Raw genomic sequence first — 14,094 nt, forward strand, 5'->3', positions numbered from 1 at the left:
TATCAATAGCGATTAACCGAATTCCCGACAAATAAGTTCCAAATTCGAAAATGGCATACAAAAGTTTTTCTATTCAAAAATTACATACGTTGGTACTTTATCGCTTGTCTGGATTCTCCAAACAAACACTTTGAAAATTAAATTTAACTTCAAATATTTTTTCAAATTCAGACAGATTCATGAACAAAATTAGTATTTTTAAAATTTTCACAAAGTTTCTTAGATAAAACAAAGCAGTCCTGCTACTAGTATAATGTGTTATATGATTTTAAATTTGCAAAAATAAAATTCGCTTTGTTTGAAAAATATTTTAACTTTTCAGGCAAATTTGTTCTCTTTTAGAAACTACTCATATTGTCTCACAGAAATCGTTGTAACTACCTTACTTTTGTGGTTAAAAATATGATCCAAACTGTGTTCGAAACAAAAAATACCAGGCTTTATATTAAAATCTGAAAATGAACACCAATAGAATTGAAATGTGCATCTTTAAGAAACCAAAGGTTCCGACAGCAATTTGTAAGAAAATGTTAATTTTTTATTAATTATTTTTATATGAAACGACAAAAAAGAGAAATTTTATAATAACATTTGTTGAATAAAATAAGTGTGTTGTTATATATTTTTTGCTATTTAATTTTTAATTATGATTGCATTCAAAATTTTTTACGTTTAATAAATCATGTTTATTTCTAACGATAAATTTCAAAATCTGAAAACAATTTTCAAATTTTGGATTATTCCATTTATTTAGATTTTGTTGCAATGCGAAAAAACTCCAACCGTCTGACAAATTAGGCCCGAGGTCTAAGGAGTTAATCATAAAAGCCACGCAGGTATAAGTAACGTACAGAAAATCAACCATTACGTTTTGCTTTAACTTTTTAAACATTTTACGATACATCGCTTAAACTTAAAGCTTTCAGAATTACTGATATTTACGTATAAATAAATTAAACCGGCAGTAATAGTTGGTTTTATATGAATACTCTATGAGATATATTGGTACTTAGAGGTCATGAACACCGATACACAACCAACGAATGAGTTACAATTAGTTCACAACAACTATTGTATTTATTCATTGTATGACTGGCGTGGTTTTGATTGATTATTAATATACTTACTTATATCGAGAATAGAACTTCAAATGTATTGAAGCATCGAATCAGACTAACTAATTGAAAAGCATTTCGTAAGAATTGAAATTTTTATTCCAAAATCAATTAAATTTAATCTGGGATGCGGGTTTAAGTACCGCCGCCCCGGGAACCATTTATTAGATAACCAACACATCTGCCATAGGTCACCCCAAGTGGTTTGCAACGTTTAGTGATTTAGGAGGGGTGTCATTGTTTATCCGGTCAGGTGTGTTAAAGACACGCCTGTCCATTAGCTGAGAGGCTGGTTTGAGGAGACCCTTTGATCTCTCCAACTGATCTCTCCTGACCTATCGCCTATCACTGAAGCGTATCATGTCCGTCATTCCTGGACAGATTACTACACATCCCTCAAAGTTTTTTCCTTCCCAGAACTTCCACTCATTCCTTTCCTTAAAAAGACCCTCCAAACAGCATCCCCAAAGATGACATAGGCCCAGAGAGAAATTATTTTCCTAAGAGCCTCATGTGTGAGGTTAATGTTGAAAAAAAAGATCAGCTGTTTAATGACTTACGCGTGACAGCTTTGTCGCCTACTGAAGGCATTATTAAACTGTGGCGAAGAAAGTTCCGAAAGATTTATTTCCATGTAGATACTAACAATGACCCTTCATAAACTTTTCTTTCCAAGAACTCTCTCTCATTTCTTTCATAAGAAGACCCCTCCACACGGCATGCCCAAAGATGAAATAGGCCTTGAAGGGAATTATTTTCCTTTGCGCCGCCTCTGTGGAGGTCATGTAAAACCAAAATCGTTTGGATTTTTATTAAAATCACTTTGTTTTATTATTATTATTACATCGTGGATGTCAAAAAATTTTTGTCGACAATTATTACCAAATATGTAATATGAATATTTTTTACTTTCTCACTGCAATGTAAATACTATACACACCATACATGTACCTATTATATCATTAATTACTAATAAATGACTACAATAATGCACGGCACTCTCCTCTTCCAACCACAAGCTCACGTTTCCATGGAAGAGTAAAAAATTTAATCTCATAATATGTACAAATCTAATTAAATGCTATTTTATATATGCTTACCCTGTCTATTTAAATAAAAATTTCCATGTTCGTTTGTTAAAAATCTTAAATCTCCGAAAATTCTTCACCGATTGCTTTGAAATTTTGACACAATGTTGCATACGAATACGTGTGTGTTTTATTATATGCATGTCACCATATTTTTTAAATAGCCCAATCTTTTGGACGTAAAACCAATACGCTCTATTGTCTCCATATCTGAATATCCATTCTGAGTCACAGCAAGGCGTAGCGGGGTACTACTAGTATTTACATATAAAAATGAATGTTTCTTTGTTTGTTTCCTATATATTAAAACATTACTTAACCGATTTAGCTGAAAAGTTCAAAGCTTGTTCTTATTAGTGTCAGGTTTGAATGGTAGAAAAATTCAGGGACAGTCGATGAAGACTTAACGCTTTATCTCAGCAAATGAGATACGGATTAGAATGTAACTCGAAATCGGGGACGCCAGAGGAAGACATGGCAAGATCAAGTGAAATAAAAAATAAAAAAGTACAATTTTTAATATTTTAGAATAAAATTATTTCTACCTTAACTTTTCACTAGAATTGACAACCTTCCAAATTTCATAACCCCAAGCAAAGCCGGATATACGTCAACTAGTTTTTTAAATAAAAATAAAATTAAATAAATGTCTAGCTTTTTTATTTTTTATGGCTTGTATAATAAATAATTGATAAACCCATTTTAATTACTTAAGTAATATTGTTGACACATCATTTTGAGTAATGTTTTACTTACTTAGAAACGTTTCATATATCTCACATACATCACTTATTCATAATTCTCCCCTCACGCACGCGAAGTTGCCAAAGGTTTGTGTGAATAACTAACGATGAGTAATGCTCATCTTCAGTACGATTATTTTCTTGGAAATCCTAATGAAAATTTCACCTCCTTATTCAGCCTGGAGGGTTATAGGAACAAAAAGCTTACACAAGTTTCTGGAAATTACAACACAAATACGTTATTTTCATTTATTTCTAACGAACGTAAAAACTACAAAATTCCTTCAGAAAGTTCTGGTTAACTCGAGTCTAAAGAAGGTGATACATATTTTAAATATTGTATTAAACAGTTTTTATGATTTAAACTGTTTTTTTTTCGCTAGGGTTTTGATCGCTCCTGTACCATATAAGTTAACTACATAATAATATTGGTCTTAACTCTAACATTGACATTTTTTCGGATTCATTGCCCAAATTCAAAGGTGGCATCATGTCAATAATTTAAACTGTTCAATGCGCATACATACAGACACACACACGCACACAAACACTCACGCATACATTACACACGTCACACACACCTATATACTACACACGTCACCTGGTAATTAAGGAATAAACATACCACTTAGCAGACATTAGAAGGAAACATATCATAGGTACACAACATGAAGTATCTTATTCCTGTATATTGTTTCATCTCTGTAAATCATGGACTGTTTGCTTCTATAATATAAAATAAAATAAAAATATAATTATAAAAATAGTAAGATGACAATTTTTGTTAAATTATTATCATCTTTCAGAATCTGCGGAGCGTTTTCACAAAGATAAATTATGTAACCGAAACGTTTTTGTAAGTTATTATTTAATTCTCTATTTAGATGTCTTTCAAATGGTTAATTGAGACATTTTTAAATACTGTATTTACCTGCTTTATACATATGTACTGTAAAATGGTAAATGTTATGTCGCCACCCAGTTAGCCAGCGTTGTGAGGCGGGTTAATGTAGGGGCTGCATGAAGCGGTCCATTCTCATGAAGCCAACACAAACTGTGAACGGATTTCATACCAAAGAACTTCATTTCTAATTTCCTATTAAAAATTGCTTTATTTTGTAATTGCTTTTATAATATTTTGTTTGAACTTACCAACTTTTGGCAGTAATCCAAACATTATTTTCGTAGATATTTTTTTAAAATTTTTTATTACTTATTTCATAAATAGTTTTTAGATGCAGTTTTATCTTTATTTTTATTATTAACAATTATAATTTTATCGCGAAATTAAATGCAGGGTATTTCCCTATGTGGAATTATTTACTATGTATATTTCAATTTAGATAAAAATTCACATTTGTTAGTTTTTTTAAATGAAGATGGCTTAACACAAATATAGTGAGTATTATTTTTCCTCACTTTGTCAAACAGGTGACTGAATGAATATTTGATTATCTTAAAATATTAACCCCTGTGATTATTCACTTAAAATTGTCTCACGAATAAAAAAGTTCTTGTAGATATTTCTATTTGTAAAAACGCTCCTCTTATGCAATTACCCTGTAGACATTCGAATGCTTCCCTGGTGAGAAGACATAGTAATATAAGTAAATGAGAGAGAATTAATTTATCTCACAGTTACTTTTCTTATTTGGAATGAAAAAGTTAAGGTTAAACGCGTCTTCCGTTATAATCTACGTGTTCATAGATGGCGTTAATTGAATTATTATATTAAAATACGCTTTTTTTATTATTCAGAAAAATATTTTACTCTTTACTTATGTACATGAAGAATTACATGTCCAAATCTTACTAGGACCGATTGTATCAAGTTGTTACTTTAAATGGAAACTTCAAAGAATCATTACGTAGAATGGGAACGATATGAGTTGAGCTGAAAATATTTGAAACGACCTGAAAATTTGCAGCAGAGCATTTCAGAAAATTTCATTTCCTTGGAGCGTTCAGCTCGCGAGTTTAAGTGGGACATATAAATATATAAGTTAGAATTATGATTAGGTACACTAGATATAAGATCTGCCATTGGAATAGTTTATATTAGGTACACTAGATATATGATCTGTAATTGCAATATTTTATATTAGGTACACTAGACATGGGATCTGTAATTGCAATATTTTATATAAGGTACACTAGATATGGGATCTGTAATTGCAATATTTTATATTAGGTACACTAGATATGGGATCTGTAATTGCAATATTTTATATTAGGTACACTAAATATGGGATCTGTAATTGCAATATTTTATATAAGGTAGACTAGATATGGGATCTGTAATTGCAATATTTTATATTAGGTACACTAAATATGGGATCTGTAATTGCAATATTTTATATAAGGTAGACTAGATATGGGATCTGTAATTGCAATATTTTATAAAAATTTATTCAGACCGTAGAACACAAATTTCTATGTTTAAGAGTTAACACAGTAATTTATTAATATATGAAATTTTTTGGGATTTTGATGTGTACTATTAACCTAATACATCAATTTTATGACACATTGAAAATATATTTTATTTTTTAATATTTAAAAAAAATGTGATATATATTATTATAAAACATAAGAAAACTGAAAATAAAAATTATGCAATCCAGAAAACTGGATTGTAATTAAATTATATGTTGCCGTCTTATTCAACTAATTCTATGGTACCGTCTTATTCAACAAATTGTATGGTGCCGTCTTATTCAACAAATTGTATGGTGCCGTCTTATTCAACAAATTATATGTTCCCGTCTTATTCAACAAATTGTATGGTGCCGTCTTATTCAACACATTGTATGGTGCCGTCTTATTCAACAAATTGTATAGTGCCGTCTTATTCAACAAATTATATGTTCCCGTCTTATTCAACAAATTGTATGGTGCCGTCTTATTCAACAAATTGTATGGTGCCATCTTATTCAACAAATTATATGTTCCCGTCTTATTCAACAAATTGTATGGTGCCGTCTTATTCAACAAATTATATGTTGCCGTTTTATTCAACTAAAAATATTTTTTTATTAAAAATGGTTCAACTACATTTGTGAAGTCTATAAACGGGTATATGAAAATAATGTAAAAAAATCCACCATGGTAATTAATAAATAAAAATTATCGGCATGCATTATTCATAAGTACGCGCTAACAGACGCACCTCAAAAGTGAATACCCTTATTTATGAAACGCTAGCAGGTATGTACATGCGCTTGCATAATATTCAAAAGTTTACCCATGAAAAATCGATATATCTGTACCAAAATTTCTGCCACGTTTAATTATCTGATCAATCAAATTAGACGTTTATTCCGTTTGACCCATTTATACCCAGTTTATGTATCGATGGCTTGACCCAATTAAAAGTTCTCTTTGAATTGCAAAAATTCATAAATTTTTGAAAATATATTCATTGACTTTAAAAATTAAACACATATTTTTGTAAAGGAATTATTTAATTACTCACCTTTTGCTTTTCGATTCCTCTCACTAAATTCACATTATTATTGGAAATATATTTTTTTGAGTTTCATAACCTCAGTTAAAACCTTCACCAATCAAAAGTCGCTGATGATAATATTGATAAAAATGTTTTTTCAACAAAAAACTTACACAATCACTTATTCAACAACTGCTGTGTATTTTATAAAACACGCAAAATTTTAAATAACGAAATGAATATCCATCGTTTAACATTAAAATGTCATTAAAAATTGTTTTCAAACTTTCACGGTGGGTATTATACTTTTGGGTCGTTCTGATAATGTTAACAACGCCAAGCTGTCAAAAAGTTATTCGCTTATTTCTGTTGGATATACGTGCTGAAAAGTATTTCATAGGTTTGTTTGAAAGATCACGGCACGACCGCTCGGCTCGACGGTCAGATGCGAACTAAATGTTTTCCGATGAGACGCAGACGCTGGCGCCACCTACAGCCTACAGTAGCTGGGTAGTAGTTTGGCCGTCGCCGCCGCAGCGCTAGCCTACGGCCAAAGAAAACTCAGAATTATATGATTTTATTTTAAAACCTATATGGATTCTACGCCTGGATAATTTTCAATCAAGTTAAGATTATTTACCGAAGGCAACTATTGTGATGTGGACAAAAAAATTAGTAAAATAATAACATTAACTACTTTTTTCTTTTAACATATATTGAAGGTAATCTTTGCGAAACGTGAACAAAACAATCCACAAAAAATAAAAAGGTAACGTTCACAACCAGGAATCGAACCCAAGAACTCGTTTCTTACTGGGACTGGCATCTCAAACTTATCTATCTTGAGACACTGTTTAGGTTACAAACCAATTTCATTAGAAACTTTGTAACCATTTTAAAAAGGAAGATGCCAAAAATATGGGGAAAAAATTGTTGTAGGATTATATTGTAAGATTCCTAATTTGAAATATGATGCGTTTAATAAATAGGTCCCAATGATCTGTCGTTTAAGATGCCTATCACGTTTTCCGTGTCTTGATATTTTTTCCTTTAGATTTCCTTCTTACTCAACATTTTTTATTATTATTTGTTTAATTTCACCAATGCAGTTTTATTTTTCTTAGCTGACATATTTATTTTTCTTACATATTTTCAATAGCTGTAATTTTTTTCGGAATATTATTTTCTACCTAGTGAACAGTCTGGGTGCACGACAAATTTCTGTGTGCTTGATTTTTCCTTGTCGGCAATCTAATTTGTTTTGCATTTCTCGTCCCGTTCCCTTGTTATTATAATAGCAAAACAAATAAGAACGTTTTGTACTATCCTGATAGTTATACCAGCACTAATATCCCCACCGAGCATTTATAAATCCCTAGGTTTCTTCAGACTGTGTGGGTTAGGTTAGAATTTCAAGCATTGTTTAAAAAATTTATAAGTTGTTGCTGAAAAGTTACATGTTTGGTTTAGCGGGATCATAAATTATCTGATTGTTTCTAAATTTTAAAATAAATAGTTAATTTTATTGCCTCAAGTTAATTTGAATCATATTAGTATGTTAAAATTGTTTGTATATTTTTTTACAAAAATAATATATTATGAGAATAAAGGAATAAAAATGAAGTTACACTTTTATGCGTCGCGTCGTATCCAAAAAGTAGGAAATATTTTAGTAATGCTGATATGGTGACTCAAAAATTGCATACACCGATTTAATAAAACCTTTTTTTGTGTAACTACTTGAACCTAGGTTTTAGATATAAACCTACTGCCTGCAATACAACAAATATTATTTTAATATAATTTGTATGTCTTTTCTTTGTGAGAAATCCAATACTAAAATAAAGAAACAAAATCGGAAGGGCAAAATGCATTTTTTGTTTCTTTTCCCTTTGGAAAAAGGTATAAATTTCTCATTACTTGCACACCATCCCATTTACCGTCATGGGGGAAAATCTTTACCGTTTTAATGTTCGAGCTCGCATTACCATAACAAATTTCTACCCCCTAAGCGGTTCTAAAACAATACGGAGACTGCAATACTAACTACCCGGAGATATAGAATGCTCAAGATTGTGCTTTTCTGACAAAAATAAACTTCAATCGTGTATTATAGTCTAGTAGTAAGGAAACTACGTTCAATAGGTAAGCGTTTATATACTTACTAGCTGACCTGTCCCAGGCGTATCCATACATTATATATTTATATATACTTTAAAAAGTTCTCCAAATGATAATGAAAACCCTATCAAAATCCGTTGCACAGTTTAAGCGTACAGCAGCGTATTTAGAGATATATTTCACGATTACGAACTTACTAAAGTTAGTAGTTTATCAGGAAACGGCCTGTAATCCCGCTTTTAGTTCATTATGATGTGGGATGTTCTGGGATGTTCCCGAACGTTCTATACTATTCTCAAACATTCCATAATGTTCTGGAATGTTGTGGAATTCTCTCGAATGTTCTGGACTGTTCTTGAAATTTCTAGAGGGCAAAACATTCATCCCCTATAGGCCTATATCTTCAAAAGTACGCCATTCAAATTAAAACAGGAACCCTCTTCATGGATAGGGAATAAAGGGCTATCACTGTAGGGCATTTCTTTTTTGGTTAAATATTATCTTTGGTCAGCACCATTATCTCTATTACGGCAAATATGTAATAAAAATTGCAGCAGTTTGAACCAGTGGTAAAATTGAAAAGTGGTTTTTACCTAAGTGACCTTCCCACAGTTTATTTTATGAAATTAACTATAAACAGAAAATCCAGCACTCCCCAAGTCAAAATTATTTTTCAAATCTCTACTTGAATTTATTTACTCGTAAAAGAAAAAACGTGTAGGTTTTGTTAATCTTGGCACTCCAGCTCTGTGCATGAAAATTCATTTTAAAATACGTAAAGCTTCGTGTACACTCGAGGTGTTAATGTCGCACTGACAACTGACAGTGAGCTCACGGTAAAAAGCTCAGGTCTCGGCGTAAACAGCCAAGCACCTACTGCAAAGCCAAACACACTCGACGATGAAGTCGTCACATCTTTATGAACAGAGCTTTACTGTTCTGGATTTAACTTTTCACTGCTTGTCTTTCATGTCGTAATTTTCAACCCATTGAAGTCCGAATGATGTGGCTTAGATTTTCGCTGCAATGCTGCTATAATTTTAACGGATTAAATTAAAGACGCTGGCCGTCTCGGTGTTGGGATGTTAATTATATGAAGAAGTTTGAAGCACCTATCAAACAATACAGTATCTGTCTCTTTAAGATCTAATGAGGATCAAACTAGGTTCACGCCTATCTATATTATGAGAGTTGTGATTAATTGTATCAAGATAAATTTTGGGTTTCTATGCCGTATTGAGCTTTTTCCTTCTTTAGTCATGAATTTCATTTATTATTCTTAAGTCGTTTCCTCGTTGCTGAAAATCGTGACCCTCACTTGAATTGGCCACAAAATTGGTATTTATGAGTGTGTACTTCATTTTAAAGTGACAAAGGCCAGAGAGACTATGGAATCTCATATTGGGTTATGTTTTGAGGCTGATGAGAGATTTATCAAGTATTGCATAATAATTCAGATTGAGTTGTTTAACTTTGCTGATTGTGGCGTCCCCAATTTGGATTTTGTGGATACGAGAACAGTTATTAAATTCCTTTTTGGCTGACTGCAAATTTAACCATGTCTAGCTGTACCTTCGCTTATCTGTTATATATCCCAAAGGATTGTCACCGAAACATTTCCATTTATACCGCCACCGTTTCAAGTTGCAACAAACGCGTGAGCGCGAATGCAGTTCACTTCAGCGGTTAAATAAATAATTTACTGCAATTCCGGAACATCAGAATCCACTTTCTGGATTTCCTTTATATGCTGAGAAGTCTTTATTCCATAGAAGAGGGGGAAATAACAGTAATCTATGATATATATTAGATGAAAGGGGTGTAGGAAAACCAAAAATATAACGCATAGTTGAAAGAATTAGAAGTCAGTAACTCTTGTGGAACACGCGGTGTCATGACTAGAAGCGAATGAATCAAATATATGAGTCAAATCATGCCAAAAGTCAGAATAACAGAAGGTTATGTATGAATGTGAATGAAGCAAATAGTGTGTACTTCTTGTCAGTTAATTATGTTGGCTACCTGTGATAGCTTTCCACTAATCTCTCTTTCTTCTTCACAAATAAAAAAATTCCAAATTTTCTTTGGTAGTTATTATTATTAAGTAATTTGTTAGAAGGTGATATCATTATTATAAGTACCAGGTTACCGCAACATAAATCACCAGCATTAAACAGTAAATAAATTTAACGCCCGGTCTTGTAAATCATAAATTATTATATAAGTCAAAATATTGTAAAATTCAAACAATATTATTAATATTCAAATGAAAATAGCTATATACGTGAGAAAAATGCAGGTATTTCCCCACCTGGGACTTAAACTCTCGAAATTCTTCAATCGGGGCGTAGGCTATATGCACTGAGATATCGCAACAGCAATCGTGTTATAAGTGCCTTTATATCTTGTACTGGGAGTATCGTCTTCTTTTTCTTGTCCAATTTGAACCTTTTCATGTCATTTTTTTTATATTATAAGAGACAATTGTTCCTCGCTCTCGTGACTCGAAACAAAAATCTCTACCTTTCTAAGTCGTACAATGGTCCTCAGAGTCCGCACCGTGCGAACGGTGCGCTTTGTGGCTATATTTATATGCGCTCATCCGCGTCGTTTGTATCGGTTTTATTATGTCTACTGCTAGTTTTTTTATTTATTGTAAATTAAGTAAAACATGTAAAAAAATTATTTAAAAGCATGAAATACAGTTAACATGTTAAGTCAACTAACACTAAATTTAAGAAATCCTTGAAATTTATATACTTTCAATATATAGTATTGAATCGTTACTTGGAATGACTTTAGCTGTGTTTGGTGACCAGATCTGAATAGCAAAGTACTCCCCCACCTTTTTCTTGCACATCTCATTCCCCTTCCTATTACCTTCAGCCTCACAACATACCCCATCAGGGATGCCATAGTCTCACTGGTCCAGACGATTGGGAGCAGTTGGGATTCACATCAAAAAAATACATTTAGTAAAACCAAATATATTTAAAACAATTTTGTTAATGCTTAAGCATATGCATAAATTATATTTACTCGCTATTCACATTACCTAAAAAGTGCTGAACTAAGTTGGCTTTAAATCTGTCAAGATTTAAAACTAAAATATCATATACATCTATAAACTGATTTCCCAGTCTATGTATACTCCTTAACAGAATTGAACACGAAGTTATTACAATCAAGTAATATATTCCATCTTGTATGTTTTGGAGGCACATTGTCATGTAGTGCCAACAAACTTATAACATCATGGCAGTCAAATCTTGAAATTACAATTTTATACAACAAAGGGAGATCAATATTTTTCGCCTTTCAGCTTATTTCGATAAATTGAGTTATAATTAAATAAATCCTTCTTTCTTTAAAATAGTCCATCTTGCGTATTTTCTTACATTGTCATTACTATTTATCGCAAGTACGGTGGGGGGTGACAAAATTAAGAATCCGTGTTCCTTTTCGTTGGACTTAAGTAGGTTTTCTTGTATCCGGGCTGCATATCTGTAGCACAGTGGCAGCATTCAGGCTATGTCTCAACTTAACTACATCCGGACGTCTGAGTCTGCGTCTATGCAACTTACTAAGACTTGAAATGTTGTAGGTACTCCACGCTAACTTAAATATCGTTTCCATTTAACTGGGGGACCGTGAAACGGAGCAGACCATTAGAGCAGTGGGGAAAAAAGTAACCGGCTTTAATGTACACGACTTCATTGCAACGTGACGGTCGGGAAGAAATGTTTGAAAGGTTGAGATTTTGGTGTCAAATGTAAACTTATTCTGTTGATTAAATGCAACAATAATTTTAATATTCATTCAATCTTTAATTCAAAACAAATATCTTGAATATATTGTTTAAATTGTAACTTATCAATGCACAGCCTAAGATATTTTCCTGTATCAGAATTTGCAGGTTGTTATTTTCAATTTAAGGGTACATGAGGAGTAATTATTTTACGGGTTGAGCTTTAAATCATGTAACCTGTTTTTTTTGGGAATAAATAACCTTCAAAAAATTTGTTACTTCGAATTATCTTGAATTATCATCGGCAGATTATTTAATATTTTGGGTACAATACAATTCAGGGAGTTTTCGTACGAAGAAAGCTTACTGATATAAAATATTACTAATTTATAAAAAATTCTTCAAATTATTTGAAATCCGGTTAAAAACGAGACTTCAGGCCCTAAACGAATGAATTTATAGGTTTCATGTTAAACTTTTGGTAAAAAAGGATTGTATGAACGCAACGTCGGAACACGCGTTAGTGAAAATCAATATATTTTTACATTTCGTCATTATATATATCAAAAAGGCAAAACGCAGGTGCATTAACCGAAATATTTTATTAAAAATGTTCCGAAACCTTTTATTAGTCCCTTTTTTAACAGGATTTTTTAAATCAGCAATACTAATTTAAGTGAATCTTGTATTATGATTTAAGATTTTCACGGCCAAAAGTATTTTTGTTATTTTTTTTTTGGGGTGTTATGCCGTGTTGCGCTAACTCCTTCTTTAGACATTTCGTCATCATATATATATCAAAAAGGCAAAACGCAGGTGCATGAACCGAAATATTTTATTAAAAATGTTCCGAAACTTTTTATTAGTCCCTTTTTTAACAGGATTTTTAAAATCAGCATTACTAAGTTAAATGAATCTTGTATTATCATTTAAGATTTTCACGGCCAAAAATATTTTTATTATTTGTTTTTGGGGTGTTATGCCGTGTTGCGCTAACTCCTTCTTAAGCCAACGTTTTGGACAGCATTGCAGTGTCCATCATCATCTACACATCTGCCCTGATGATGGACACTGCAATGCTGTTTTTTAACTTTTCGGACAGCATTGCAGTGTAACAATTAAATGTAACAATTACTGATTGTTACAAATGTAACAAGCAGTAATTGTTGAATGAAACACTAGTATATATTGAATTATTTCGCGGATAAGAGATAAGCCGCCATAGCTCAGTTCTCAGAGCTGTCGACCGGAAATCGAAGGGACACGGGTTCGAGTCCCGTTGGCGTCATGTATCTTTTATCAGGAGATTTTTCAACGTGGATGAGGGTTTCAGGCGAATAATTATTGCTTTTAAAATAAGTGTTACCCTTTGTGCTATGCATAAAAAATCTTGTCTTAAACATTCGTTTACCAAAAAAAATAATAAGGTCGTGTAATGATCTAATTAGTAAGAGGGTAGGAGACTTCTGTATCAATTGTTCATATGTATTGGTATATTTATAGATTAACTATTTTGTAAGGGAGTTTTAAAATGTTAGGATTTAATTCTCTTACCCTAAACACCTCGAAAACCAAATTTCTAACATTCAGTAAAACAAATATTGGGCAACCAAAAACCGTCCCGCTTTTACACCTGCATCCATGTACTACATCACAAACCAAAAATTGCGACTGCGAAAAAATTGAACATTCGGATAATATTAAGTATCTTGGTTTAACAGTGGATTGCAAACTCAAATGGGAACTTCACATAACTTCACTTGAAATGAGAATCCGGAAACAAATATACATTTTTAAAACGATTAGAAACATTATGTCACTTAAACTACTA

General features: G+C 32.0%; 1 protein-coding gene across 1 annotated transcript in view; it reads right to left on the minus strand.

Annotated features, from left to right (window-relative positions):
* LOC149415302 (uncharacterized) overlaps positions 1-6,834 on the minus strand; it is a 130,977-nt gene extending 124,143 nt beyond the window's left edge. Inside the window, exon 1 of the mRNA XM_089642274.1 lies at positions 6,422-6,834. The gene's annotated coding sequence lies outside the window, so the exon portion shown is untranslated. The remainder of the gene's footprint in view (positions 1-6,421) is intronic.
* Positions 6,835-14,094: the final 7,260 nt, after the last annotated feature.

This window comes from Hesperophylax consimilis, chromosome 18 (assembly GCF_061612785.1).
Source record: "Hesperophylax consimilis isolate HC1 chromosome 18, BYU_Hcon_1.0, whole genome shotgun sequence".
NCBI classification, from domain to species: domain Eukaryota; kingdom Metazoa; phylum Arthropoda; class Insecta; order Trichoptera; family Limnephilidae; genus Hesperophylax; species Hesperophylax consimilis.